Genomic DNA, 13,720 nt, shown 5'->3' with positions numbered 1-13,720 from the left:
TTATATTTATTATCTCACATTTAAAAAAAAAAGATATCATCGCAAACAAATCTGTTACAGCCGGCCGGCGCAATGAATTCTTCGGGGTGGCTAAATAAGATGCAGATCCATCACTGCGCACCCATATATATCCATTTGTCTATCTGTCTATCTATCTATCTATCTATCTATCTATCTATCTATCTATCTATCTATCTATCTATCTATCTATTTATCTATCAATATATCTAAATGTCTAAACGTCTATCTACCAATCCATATGTCTATCTCAATATCAACTGATCTATATTCCTATCTATCCATCCCACTCTATTCCATTATATCAAATTTTAGTCTATTCTATTTCCCCTTATCCTCTCCTTCTCTTTCACTACTAAAAGCAATAATTGCCTATGCCGCTAAAGACAAAAAAAATCCCAACTCACATTCTATTTTCACATTCTATAATCAAAGTCAATGCTCAAATGTATTATAGCATTTATAGTCCTTGCGTGACAAACAAATTTTATTATCACCATCAAAGCAAGAGAGTGAATTCACATTTCACGTGTGAAATAATAGTTATGAATTCGTACCCAGTCTTGCAGAGCTTGACGGAGTTATCTAAATTCTAAACTCTTTGATCTTTGCAACAACAAAAGGAAACAATTCTAAAAATCGAAGATTTTGACCCATTGTATTCGTGACGACGTACACATATTTTGCAGGTCTGATAATCGAACGCATATATAATTTTTTTTTAAATAAATAAATAAAATCACCTTTATTCATCCCCATGGGGAAATTTTTCTTTAGGGTCTATTCCAAGGGAAGACTGGAATAACCCAGGCGTCAGCAGCAGAACAGCGCCGCTATGTGAGCTAGGGCGAGGTGACTTGCTCACAGCCACACAGCAAATCAGCGGGTAATCGAACTCGGTACCTTTCGGGTACGAAGCAAAGACCGTACCCCTGAGCCATGCTGCTAGATTTAACGTTGTTGAAATGGACAATATTTGCGATGGATTGAGCGTATTTCCATTACAACAATGAGACCATCACAATTTGGATTATCAGGTCGATTCCTACTGTATGTTAGGCATTGTCTGGTGTTGGTTTCCTGTCGGGATTGCGTAGATGTAGTAGTAGTAGTAGTAGTAGTAGTAGTAGTAGTAGCAGTAGTAGTAGTAGTAGTAGTAGTAGTAGTAGTAGTAGTAGTAGTAGCAGTAGTAGTAGTAGTAGTAGTAGTAGTAGTAGTAGTAGTAGTAGTAGTAGGAGGAGGAGGAGGAGGAGGAGGAAGAGGAGTAGTAGAAGTAGTAGTAGAAGTAGTAGTAGCAGCAGTAATAGTAGTAGGAGAAGGAGTAGTTGTAGTTGTAGTAGTAGTAGTAGTAGTAGTAGTAGTAGTAGTAGTAGTAGTAGTAGTAGTAGTAGCAGCAGTAGTAGTAGTAGTAGTAGTAGTAGTAGTAGTAGGAGGAGGAGGAGGAGGAGGAGGAGGAGGAGACTGGTATTTTTTTTTTCATTTTCTTAATTTTTGCTAATTCCTTTTTACAGCCTCCTTGTGTTAAAAGGGGAAAAAATATCGGTTGCTACCGACAGAGATTTTAACTTCCAATTATTTCTTTCTCTCCAACATCCTTCTTCCTTGTTGCGCTTTGTATTTTACGATTCCTAACATTTGTACAAACTACAAGACATTTGCAATGAATCGAAACAAATAAATGTATATAAAAATAGGATTTGAATTGTTATTTCAATGTATTATTAACAATAAGGGTCTGTTGTCTCTTATTCTTCAGAAGAATAAAACCTGTAATTGAAGGCTGGTTTTGCAAACTCGTTAAATCGATAATTCAACTTTTTGAGATTTTCCATCCATGTGATAAATTGAAACGTATCTAAATTTTATTTTAAGCATCAAATGGCACAAACATGTCAATAGATTTGTGTGTATTTGAAGTTTAAATAGGATAAAATAATAAACGGAACGGTAAATTTGAGGGATAAATAATCCTCAATATCTCAAAATGGGAAAAAAAGGAGTTAGGGAGTTTTGGAAAACCACTTTTAAGTTTCTCTTGGAAACTATAGATTGAAAAAAAAATTGGTAGATATAAACTTTCAAGCCTAGATATATCATTTGTTTGTCTGCTCTAATCTTCAACACAGTAGCATTTCATACTGTCGAACCATGATATAAAGAACACGTTTCTTAAATTCTGACCAGAAAATCTTAACTTGTCAAAAGCATCTTGAACTTAGGACATGATTGAAGTCCTATGTTTTTGACTTTTCGGCAAGTTCCTTTAAAGTCATTTGAAGCAAATATTTTTTAAAGCAAAAGTTTACTTGTCAATTTTTTTAAATGCGATATGTCAGAAGACAACAGTTGATTTAAGGATTCTGATCCACTACCGTACTATGTCTCTCTCCAACAGGAGGGGAACTAATTGAAGATCCCTGTAAAAGTCTCCCAGGTCTACAGGATCAACCAAGAAAATACTGGGTAGCTGCAAAAGACTACGGTCAAAACATACAAGAACATCTGCCAACATGCACAAATGGGGGCTCCAAGAATCACCAACATGCCCAAAGTGCAACCAAGCACCACAAGATGCAAACCACCTTGTACTAGATTGCCCAGAGACAAAACTGGAAGGGGGATTTGAAACCATCAACAAATGTGATGATGACCTGGATTGATACCTTGAACATAGAAGTGTAGCCGAACGATAGTACTACTACTCTCTCGTTCTAGCTCTGGAAAGACTAGTTTTTTAATAAATTTCGCTAGAAAACTCCTCCTTTAAATTTCGATCGATTAAACCCTCTTCGTACCCCCTACATCAAAATCGTCATAATTGTTACGATCAATAATATACATTTTTTTCTTATTCAGATTTATTTTGTACTTCACAATCATCTGTGTGTAATTGATAAGAAATAGAGTTGCTTTGTAGAGAGATTGTTTAAGTTGAAAAAATCATTTTTTTTCTGCTGGGTAAGCCTGCCATTTTGCGAAAATACTGAAAATGATTGGCTAGGATCGAGTTAAATGACTCTCCTCATCCTGGAAAAAAAAATCAAACTTCGCGAAGTCCAAGGTTTGAGAGTTGTGTTTTTCAAAGATGAGGGTCATTTAAATCGATCGGTATTTTAAGGACGAGTTTTCTGGCCAAAAATGTTTAAATACGAGGTTTTCCAGACTACGGCAGTTAACTGGTTAAGAATAGTAAAAGAATAAGACGATTTTATAGTATCGAATGCTTTTGTTTTGATTCTTTTATTTGTTCTGTTTGCTTCTGTGTCGTCTTTTTTTTTTAAAAAAAAAGGGGGGGGGGGAGAGGATAGGGACATGGGAATTTATATATATATATATATATATATATATATATATATATATATATATATATATATATATATATATTATATATATTATAATAAACAAGGATTATTATAAGAGCGTGAGAGTGACGAGTTTACGGAATTTCAAATCAATAACACAATTATCAATAGGGTAGAATATAAAAATAATGAGCGAAAATTGCCCTAGGAATACATAGGAAGGAATTAATTTATAGATGATTGATTTGTATTTTTCTGTTGATGTCTACTTGATCTATTCATCGCACTTTGTATTTTTTCTGATGCTTCATTCATTAAAAATTGCGTTGAAAAGTGGGTTTAAAAAGGCAATTGAAAAGGATGAAAAATTGATTTTTAGAGAGAAAAAAATTGAGAGGAACATGATGTTACTAATCGATATTAATAATAAGAAAGAGCGTGTGTCTGTTTGTGCGTGTGCTCTATAGAAGGAACGAACTTGACGTCACTCAACTTTTTGTTATTCGTTTTAGACATTCATTTTTATGAGTAGTTCTTAGTAAATTGTATCAATCAGACTATAGACGTTCAAAGTTGCACATAGTTTTGTGTCGTGGTACGTTATATTCGGCTGGTGGATGTTATGAGTATTTATCCTAAACGCATAGCATCAATACTATTAATCAAAAGACAAAAATAGTGTACACATTTAAAAATGTGATCACTTGTTTTTTTTTAACCTAACATAAAGCAGTTTGGTTCAGTAGATTTTGATGTTACGAACTGTGTTATGTCTTCAAGATTATTATTTTCAAATCATAATATTTCTTCTCCATGATATAGATAGTATTGCTAAGAAACTCACAACATTGCCATCCGGAAGTATAACGGACCAACGCACAAAACTGTGTGTCACCATGAACGTTTATAGTCTAGTTAATACAGTTTAGTGAGAATTACTCATAAACGCGGATGGCAAATAACAATAACAAAGACCCGAGTGACGTCAACTTCGAACTATCTATACAATTTTTGAAAGAATTTATTTCACTCATAAATGCATAGAATAGAGCAAGAACTGTTTCTGCTTGAGATGTAGAACGGAAGGAAGCTTATGATATTGGCACATTTTTATTATGATATTTGCACTCCTGATCTTATTGTTCCCAGTGGAAAACTTCCAAGGTCGATCAGCGAAGACAGAAACAGATTTTTAAAAATACAAGGTTCTCAATAAAGATTCTTTATTAACGCAGCTTTATTTTATTATTTTTTTCTCGTTTTAATGCATTGTTCACGTCAGAGGGTGGTCATTGTAATAGGAAAGACGCAATTTATTTGTATTGAAACAACTCTAGCGACAGGTCTACATTTACGTAAAGAAGAATTTATGAGTTTCAGTTTTGAAAGCAAAATTATTCTCCTTGAACAGCATATTGTTTAAATCTACAGATTGGGAAAGCAGTCCTGCTCTATGGGACAGAGACTTGGCGAGCAACCTTGACCACATCAGCCAAGATACAAACTTTTATCAATCGCTGTCTTCGACAAATCCTCGTTGAAATGGTTTGACAAAATGCCAAATGCTGACCTTAGAACAAGAACAAACCAAGAGCAAATGGATGTCCAGGTCAGACGCAGAAGTGGCGATTTGGTGGCCATACCCTGCGGAAAGAGCACTGTTATATAACCAAGCAGGCTTTCGTATGGAACCCACAGGGCAAGAGGAAACAGACTTGAAGGAGAAGCCTTCACCAAGATGTGTACGTCTCCAATCTTACCTGGACTGAGACAAAGGTCTGTGCCAAGGACAGAGGAAGATGGAAGGATGCTATTGAGGCCCTATGCTTTGCCAGGAGCCAAGAGGCATAAATAAGTATACATTGGGATCATGTTCATAACTGGATTTGTGACAAAAAGTTATTCTCGTCACGTTTCGTCGCAATATGAAGTTATTTTCAAATATTTGGAGTCACTTAAATTTCATCTTTCTCTGGGAAAAGAAAGAAAAGTATGCCGAAAATAAACCCCGAGTATCTGGACTAAAAGAATGAAAAATCTTTCTTCTGTCTTTTTTTTTTTTTGCTTTGCCTTGGATGAAAAAAAAACAAGAACTGGGTCGACGACATCAAAGAATGGACAAAGATGGACAGTCCCGCTATCATCCGCAAGGCAGAAAACAGATGGATGGCACAAAAAACTACAGGATCAGTTCTCATAATATATTATTATGTCCTCTACGATCGACGCAGTCAGGAGACTTAAGGTAAGGATTGTGAGGTTGTTTACCTCATCAAAATGTACGAGCTAGGGAACAATAACTTTGTACAAAGGATTATTAATTGGTCATAAGTAGATCAATACCAAATGAGGTCGACGGAAAATAGGCTGTCGGGATATCAAAATGTTAACACTCCTCCATCCAAGACCTTTCGTATTTGGACCAAACCACCTGCTGGTAACATATTACATTTTTTCGGACAAAGACAACGATGTCTACAGTCAGGTACTCATTTTACACATGAGGACGCTGATAGAATGTGAATAAAGAGCCTTTTCCAAGGACTCAACTCTGCGCCGTTCGAGACTCGAACGTTCTGATCCGAAGGCGAGTGTCACTAGTCCACATAGCCGCACAACTCTAATCTTTCTACATATGATGAATATAGTTCTTGGTATTGATATCTATTTGTGTCGAAACGTTCCGGAAATGTGACTTATCGCCTCGAAATGGTAAAGTATCAAAGTGGACGTCAAAAAATGATTTTAATGAAAAGGTGACCACCAAAGTGAAATGTTAGTATTTGCCACTTTATGAAGTTCTTTCTACTGTCTCCAAGAAGACATAATATACAATCAACCCAAGTTTTATATTTTTGACTTTGAAATCAATTATTTCTACATTCTAAGCGACGTGTACTTATTATTTGCAGGTCTGATAACCCAATTCATTAAGGGCTCATTATTGTATTGGAAATCTACCAAAAAAAAATGACGTAAAATATTATCCATTACAAGAATGTTGATCTAGGCCCATAATTGCGCTCAGATAACAGACCTGCATCATGTACACGTTGCATGCGCGTAAGCCATCCCGACACGATATTGCCAATTTGACACGACGAGTCAAAACGATCTTTTTGTTAGGCAAAATTATAATCACAGAACGCAAGAGTACATGGACGCTTTTGACACTAATCGGTTGTCAATCGAGTTTATGTACTAGTATGAATATTTACAAAAGCTATGGAATTGTAGATATGTCAATATTGAGATATCCGTGTGTCCAATTTTCACTCTGTTTTGTCTTCCACTCTTTCATACACACTTTTTCAGATCTGTATCTCACACCAGTTCCTGCTTCTTAAATTGTCACTCTTGAAATAGGAAATATTTTGCGCGGAATTTTTATAGATTTTTGTTTCAATTACAACAGTGATAATTTGGGTTGTAAACTCGTAGATAACAACACGCATGTTTTACGTTGTAATTAATAGTAATAAATAACAATGTGAAATTGAATGTAAGTTTGAACTGAATATACGAAAACAGATAAAATGGAAGTTTTGGGTTTCCCCTTTATCAACAAGACATGATGAATGAAACACTAAAGACGAATGAGATAATGTTGTGAGTGGCGTTTGTTAAGATGAAACAAGATGTTTTAAAATATGTTTCATCTTAACAACGCCACTACCACATTCATCCTGTTTTGTCGATAAAGGCGAAACCCGATACGTCCGTGTTATGTTTTCGTACATTAAATTGAAGCTTACATTCAATTTCACATTGTTATTTATTTCTTCGAGCTTCGAGCTGCAATATTTACATTACCCCGTTGTAATAGTAGAATGATAATGAGAAAGATGAATATTAGTAATGATTATGCCACGAATTTGTGTATCAATCTTGTAATAGGGGACATTTTATATGGGTCTTTTAATTATAGATAGTATGCGTTTGGCTAAGAAGCTCATAACATTTCCATCCCGAAGTATAACAGACCAACACACAAAACTATGTTTAGCCTTAAACGTTTATAGTCTGGTTAAAACAGGTTAATCAGAAATATTCAAAAACGCGAATGGCAAAAAACAATAACAAAGACCTGAGTGACGTCAATTTCATTCTATCTATATCCATACATTCCAACAATGGTAATGATAACATAACAATTTGGATTAACACACTCGCATTTATTTATGCACATGAGCTTTCACTTTTTCGTTATAATCATCGCAGAATGTTAGTGAAAAAGATATAATTACTGATTACTACATGGGCTTGTAATTTGGAATATGTTTTTCTCTTTTTGTGTTATCTACTTTTGATTTCGCCACCACAACAATCATAAACGTACCCGAACACATAGAAACGCTTTTAAAATGTACGTTTGATTTGGGATGTAGATATTAGCAGGTTGATAATGGGCATGGTCAATATAATATTTCCATGTGCTCGAGGTCATTGGTCACATTGGAATATGTCGTCAAAGTGACCCACATAGTGAAAAGTGTTCACAGCTTTTGAAAGATCTAACATCACGATTCGTCATTTTTGTTCAGCTTGACACATGTGTATGTTTACAACTTTCATAAACAAAGCAGCGTGTTTACATTTCTGAAGAAATATCCAATCGTTGAACAGCAACAAATCATGTGATTGATGACTTGGTTGGACGAAAACATGAATATAGATCGCTCCCATTGAAAAGATGTAAATTTGTGATCCACAGTGTCAATCCGGTGTTATGTTCGGCTACGTCATCGCCTTCGGAACGGAAGGTCATGTGTTCGGGTCACCCTCTGAACGTCGGATAGTTGAATCCTTGGAAAAAGGCTTTTCATTCGCATACTTTCACCAAACGCACGTGTAAAATTCGTACGTGGTCGTTAACAGCGTTGTCTCTGTCCGAAAAAAATGAAATATCGACTAACCGGCGTTATGTCTCGTCCTACATGTTAAGTGAGACAGCAATGTGTTGGCTGGGGACCCCTTGTAAAGCACTCTGGGAACGTTTAGTGGATATTGTGCGGCTATTTGATCTTGTGGTATGACACTCCCTTTCGGATCGGAAGGTCCTGAGTTCGAGCCTAGCTCGGCGCATAGTTGTGTCCTTGGAAAAGAATCTACTCACATTATCTCACCATACTCAGGTTTAAAATGTGTGCATGGTCGTTAACAGCGTTGTCTCTGACGGGAAAAAAATTGTATTATCGCCGAACAGGCGTCATGTCATGTCTCGTTCTTTATATTATGTGTTGCTGTTGGTCAGGGATCCTTTGTAAAGCGCTTTGAGAACATTTAACGGATATTGTGTTATATAAAAGCTCAATTTACAATGTTCATGTAAATGCTTAACTCTCTCCTTACCGATTATTTTCAGTATTTTCCCAAAATGGCAGGCTTGCCCAGCAGAAAAATTGATTTTTTAAACTCAAACAATCTCTCTACAAGACAACTTTATGTTCTTATTAATTAAACAAAGATCAATGTGATGTACAAAATAAATCTGAATAAGAAATAATGTATATTGTGTCGTAACAAATGTGACGATTTTGTTGTAGGTGGTAAGGAGAGGGTAAAGACAAGCTTGAGAACGATACAACCACCGTTTTTGGACGATTGCCCACATATAAGTTTCAAAGTTTCAAAAGTTTATTATTTGGCAATTGCCAATATAACTCATACAAGAATATTATAATATTTTCATCAACAAATCAAGTAAGTAAAATCAATATTATAAAGCAAGGCAAACAATGATAATAATAATGATAATAATAATAATAATAATAATAATAATAATAATAATAATAATAATAATAATAATATATAATAATAATAATAATAACAATAATAATAATAATAATAATAATAATAATAATAATAATAATAATAATAATAATAATAATAACAAAATTATGCCTTTTCCGCCAGGACATCATAAGATACCGTCGCCTAAGCATTCCACGAAGGAATATAGATACAAGATGTCTGAAGTCAATAGGGATCACCCATGTTGTCCAAGTGAGCAAATTGGGGTTAATAATCTTGCCCAAGGAAAAAAAAGAAAGTGCCTGAAGCGGGCTCGAACCCGTGTCATTCCAGGTCACAGTGCAATGCCTTGACCATTCGGCCACTTCGCTCCACTTAATATAATAATAATAATAATAATAATAATAATAATAATAATAATAATAATAATAATAATAATAATAATTTATTTATTTATTTATTTATTTATTTGTTAATTGATAATACTAATGATAATATAATAATATAATAATAATAATAATAATAATAATAATAATAATAATAATAATAATAATAATAATAATAATAATAATAATAATAATAATAATAATAATAATAATAATAACAATAGTAACAATAATGATGATTATAATGGTGATAATAATAATAATGTCAAATCATCTATAAATAAAGTGATGATAATGAATTATTGCTCTAATTTGTTTTGGCATCGACAAAATAGAGTAACCGGTTGGCATTATTATGGGGTGTCGGCACAAATAAGTGGACTCGGTGCACTCTTGATTGTACAGCTTTATAATCGGTTTTGACATTCCCGAAATGATACGTATGAGATAACGATAATTAAGCACGAGCTTCATTACGATACTATTGATGATACTGACGATAAAATTAAGAATTATAATAGTAATAATAATTAATTGTGATAATTATAAATGATGACGATGATGTGATGATGATGATGATGATGATGATGATGATAAAAGATAATAAAGATAATATTAATTGTAATGATAATGATGATAATGATAATAATAATAATAACAATAATAATAATAATAATAATTATTATTATTATTATTATTATTATTATTATTATTATTATAATAATAATAATAATAATAATAATAATAATATTAATAATAATAATAATAATAATAATAATAATAATAATGACGATGATGATGATGATGATGATGATGATGATGATGATGATGATGATGATGACGACGACGATGATGATGATTATGATGATGATGATGATGATGATGATGATAATAATAATGATAATAATAATAATAATAATAATAATAATAATAATAATAATAATAAGAAGAAGAAGAAGAAGAAGAAGAAGAAGAAGAAGAAGAAGAAGAAGAAGAAGAAGAAGAAGAAGAAGAAAAAGAAGAAGAAGAAGAAGAAGAAGAAGAATAACGAGAGACAGAAAGAGAAAGAGAGAGAGAGAGAGAGAGAGAGAGAGAGAGAGAGAGAGAGAGAGAGAAGGAGATATAGAGTGAGAGAGGTGAAGAAGAGGAGTGATGTATGAAAGAAACTGAGACCGTTTAAAAATGTATTGAAGGCGGAGTGAATAGTTCGAGTGAGTAACTTAGTAACTGTGGATACAGCTGAAGGCTAGTTTTTCACACTTCGTTAAGTCAATTTTTCTACCTTTTGAGATAAACTTAAATTTGAATTTAATATTAAGCATCAATTGGCACAAATATTTCCTTAGATTTTTTCCTTAGAATCCAATTTCAAATCAGGTTTAATTTCAATGCGTTAAAACATTATGTTCCCTGTTGTATTAAATTGTAAAAGATGTCTGTGTGCATTGTGAAGTAAATTGTATGAGGATCCTATTATTATAAGATCCACACACTCTGTTCATGTTTATTATATTTGTTCGAGCAATGTAAACCACTTAAATTTATCCAATTTGTGGACAAAAAAGATGTATTACTATTACTATTAAAATGTTTATGAAAATAACAACAAAGAGAATAAAACAGCCACAACAATATTATAAATGCAACTGGGCCATGCATTCCCCTTAAGTTATTCTCGTCCATCAGAAAAATTATCATTACCACCCTGATCGTTACTATCTTTTCTAATTATTTTATTTTAATTTGTAAAGCGTGATGGGCTGATTTTGTTGACCTAATAACTAAAACATTTTCGAATGTAAATGAACATGAAAAACTTTTTAAATTGATAGTTGTAACCAGTAGCTCAATGTCAGAGATAGGAGAATATCATCTGAAAACAGAAATTGGTTGCCATGGTTTTTTAATTGTTGGTTGCTATGGTGTCCAGGGTATAGTGATTGTAATTTATTGTAATGGATTTATACTTAAAAGTCAACGGTCCGGAATGGATATCTGGAAACTTGGGAGTACTAGGCAATTTTTATGATGATGATGATGATGATGATGATGATGGTGATGATGATGATGATGATGATGATGATGATGATGATGATGATGATGAACATGCTCGTGATAAAGTATGACAAAACTAGGTAGTTGTGTTATTTTGATGTATGTATACGATTGTGTGTGTATGCGTGTCTTCGTGTGTGTGTGTGTGTGTGTGTGTGTTTGTGAGTTGGTGGGTAGATGATGATTCAGTAGGTGAGCGCCTAGGAGTCCATTCAGCAAAATACTGGTCCTAATTAAACTATCACAAGAACTCTATATGAATCAAAGAAATATGTATTTATACGTAATGGGGGCTAAGGTGAGAGAGAGAGAGAGAGAGAGAGGAGAGAGAGAGAGAGGAGAGAGAGAGGGGGGGGGGGGGGGAAGAGAGAGAGAGAGAGAGAGAGAAAGAGAGAGAGGAATACTGGCTGCTGCGAAGAAAAGTAATGGTAACAAGACATTGATGAAACAGACAAGATGAATTGCTGGTAATTAACGTCTTTATTTTCCTACTGCTTCTATATCTCTCTTTAACAAGTTACCAGACTTACAACTTGGCCAGAAAACTCGTCCTCAAATATAGATCGATTTAAACAACCCTCATCTTGGCAAAAACTTTCAAACCTGGGACATCCCCGGTCTGAGAGTTTTTGCCAAGATTCAGAGTCATTTGAATAGGTCGATATTTGAAAAGCGAGTTTTCTGGCCAAATTTTTAAATTCGTGTTTGTTTGTTTTTCTCCAAAGAACGACAATTAGCCGGTTAATACAATCTGTGTAATTGATTGTTTGTATGAATGTGTCAGTATGCGTGTGTGAGTCTTGGGATGTGTCTGATGAGTAAATGTATGTTTGTGCATCAGTGATTGTTGGAGATAATCAATATAAGGCCAAGCTACGCACGATCATCATTAATACGGGGGTTAACATAGAGCTTGATGCAAGATAAACTTATGTATCAAACATATTTTCGTACAAAACTAAGGATTAACTCTCTCCTTACCAGCTATTTTTAGAATTTCCCCCGCCCGAAAATTCACACCCACCAAACACAAAAATAGAATTTTCTTACTCAACCAAAAAATTAACAAGTGAGCTCTACAACACAATGTTTAGTATTTAGAGCTGTCATCAAAGCATTTCTTAAATTCTGTGATTTACAAGAGAAATCAGAATGAGAAAGTTGTTGGTTGCATCGTAACGAATGTGACGATTTTCCTATGGGTGGTAAGGAAAGGATTAAAATGACAAATATATTCGTGACAAAAGTTCAAAAATGTTAATTTTACTGCATATGTACAACAACGTGTTACCAAAATGCTTCATGATCTCTATAATTGTTCATATAAAAAATGGTTAAAACACTGGGTACCCTTCCTGACCTCCCATAGTGGACAGGGAGGCACATACTGTGTCTTCTATCCCCCAATATCTGTTTTCCAACATGCTTTCCTTTCTGTCTTTGTCTTGGAATGAGATTACTTGGTTTTGTCCAGGCCCTGACAGATTACCCTGGCTGAGAGGGAAACAGTCAAATGTATGGTTAGTTTGGGAGATGATTTTTTTCTTCTGTAAATCATCTCTCTGTTATGCACTGTATTGTTTTGTTTACATATTGTTTATGATTTGTAAACATTTGAATTTTTCCCTCTTAGTTGGGACCTATGCCTTTGTCTGGATGAGAATTTTAGGTGATCTCAAACTAAGTACATTGGTGGTATGGTCTTTGAATCTATATAATATGTTTCCTATTTGAACCATTGCCCTGTCTTATCTTTCCTATGGTGCTTTAATAGTAATTTTAGAACTTTTGACTATCCCATTTTCTTCCTTGTTACTGGCGCTGATATGACCTTAATATGTTGCAAGCGCCGTAAAACCTTTAAAAACATAAAATCAAAGGTTAAAACATTTGGGATCCCTTAGTTTAGAGTTCAGAAGAATTCATGGTGACTTGATTGAAATTTATAGATAGTATGCGCTTGGCTTAGAAGCTCATAACATTGCCAACGGGAGGCATAACTGACTTACACACAAAACTACGTGTAACCATGAACTTTTATGTCTACTTAATACAGTTTAGTGAGAAGTACTCATAAACGTGGATGGCAAAATTCAATAACAAAGGCCCGAGTGACGGCAACTTCGTTCCATCTATAGATTGATACACAGAATTGGTAATATTGGGTCGTCACAATTGGATACAAAAGTCGCGACGTCACTTCCC

At 34.1% G+C, this 13,720-nt stretch overlaps 1 protein-coding gene across 2 annotated transcripts in view; it reads right to left on the bottom strand.

Annotated features, from left to right (window-relative positions):
- Positions 1-13,720, bottom strand: part of LOC144978462 (gamma-aminobutyric acid type B receptor subunit 2-like) — a 436,573-nt gene that overhangs the window by 343,883 nt on the left and 78,970 nt on the right. The gene's annotated exons all lie outside the window — the stretch shown is intronic.

The sequence above is a fragment of the Berghia stephanieae genome, chromosome 8, assembly GCF_034508935.2.
Source record: "Berghia stephanieae isolate SIO BIC M18660-M18661 chromosome 8, UCSD_Bste_1.3, whole genome shotgun sequence".
NCBI lineage: Eukaryota > Metazoa > Mollusca > Gastropoda > Nudibranchia > Aeolidiidae > Berghia > Berghia stephanieae.
The sequence above is the reverse complement of the archived record's forward strand: the minus strand, read 5'-3'. Positions and strand labels throughout refer to the sequence as shown.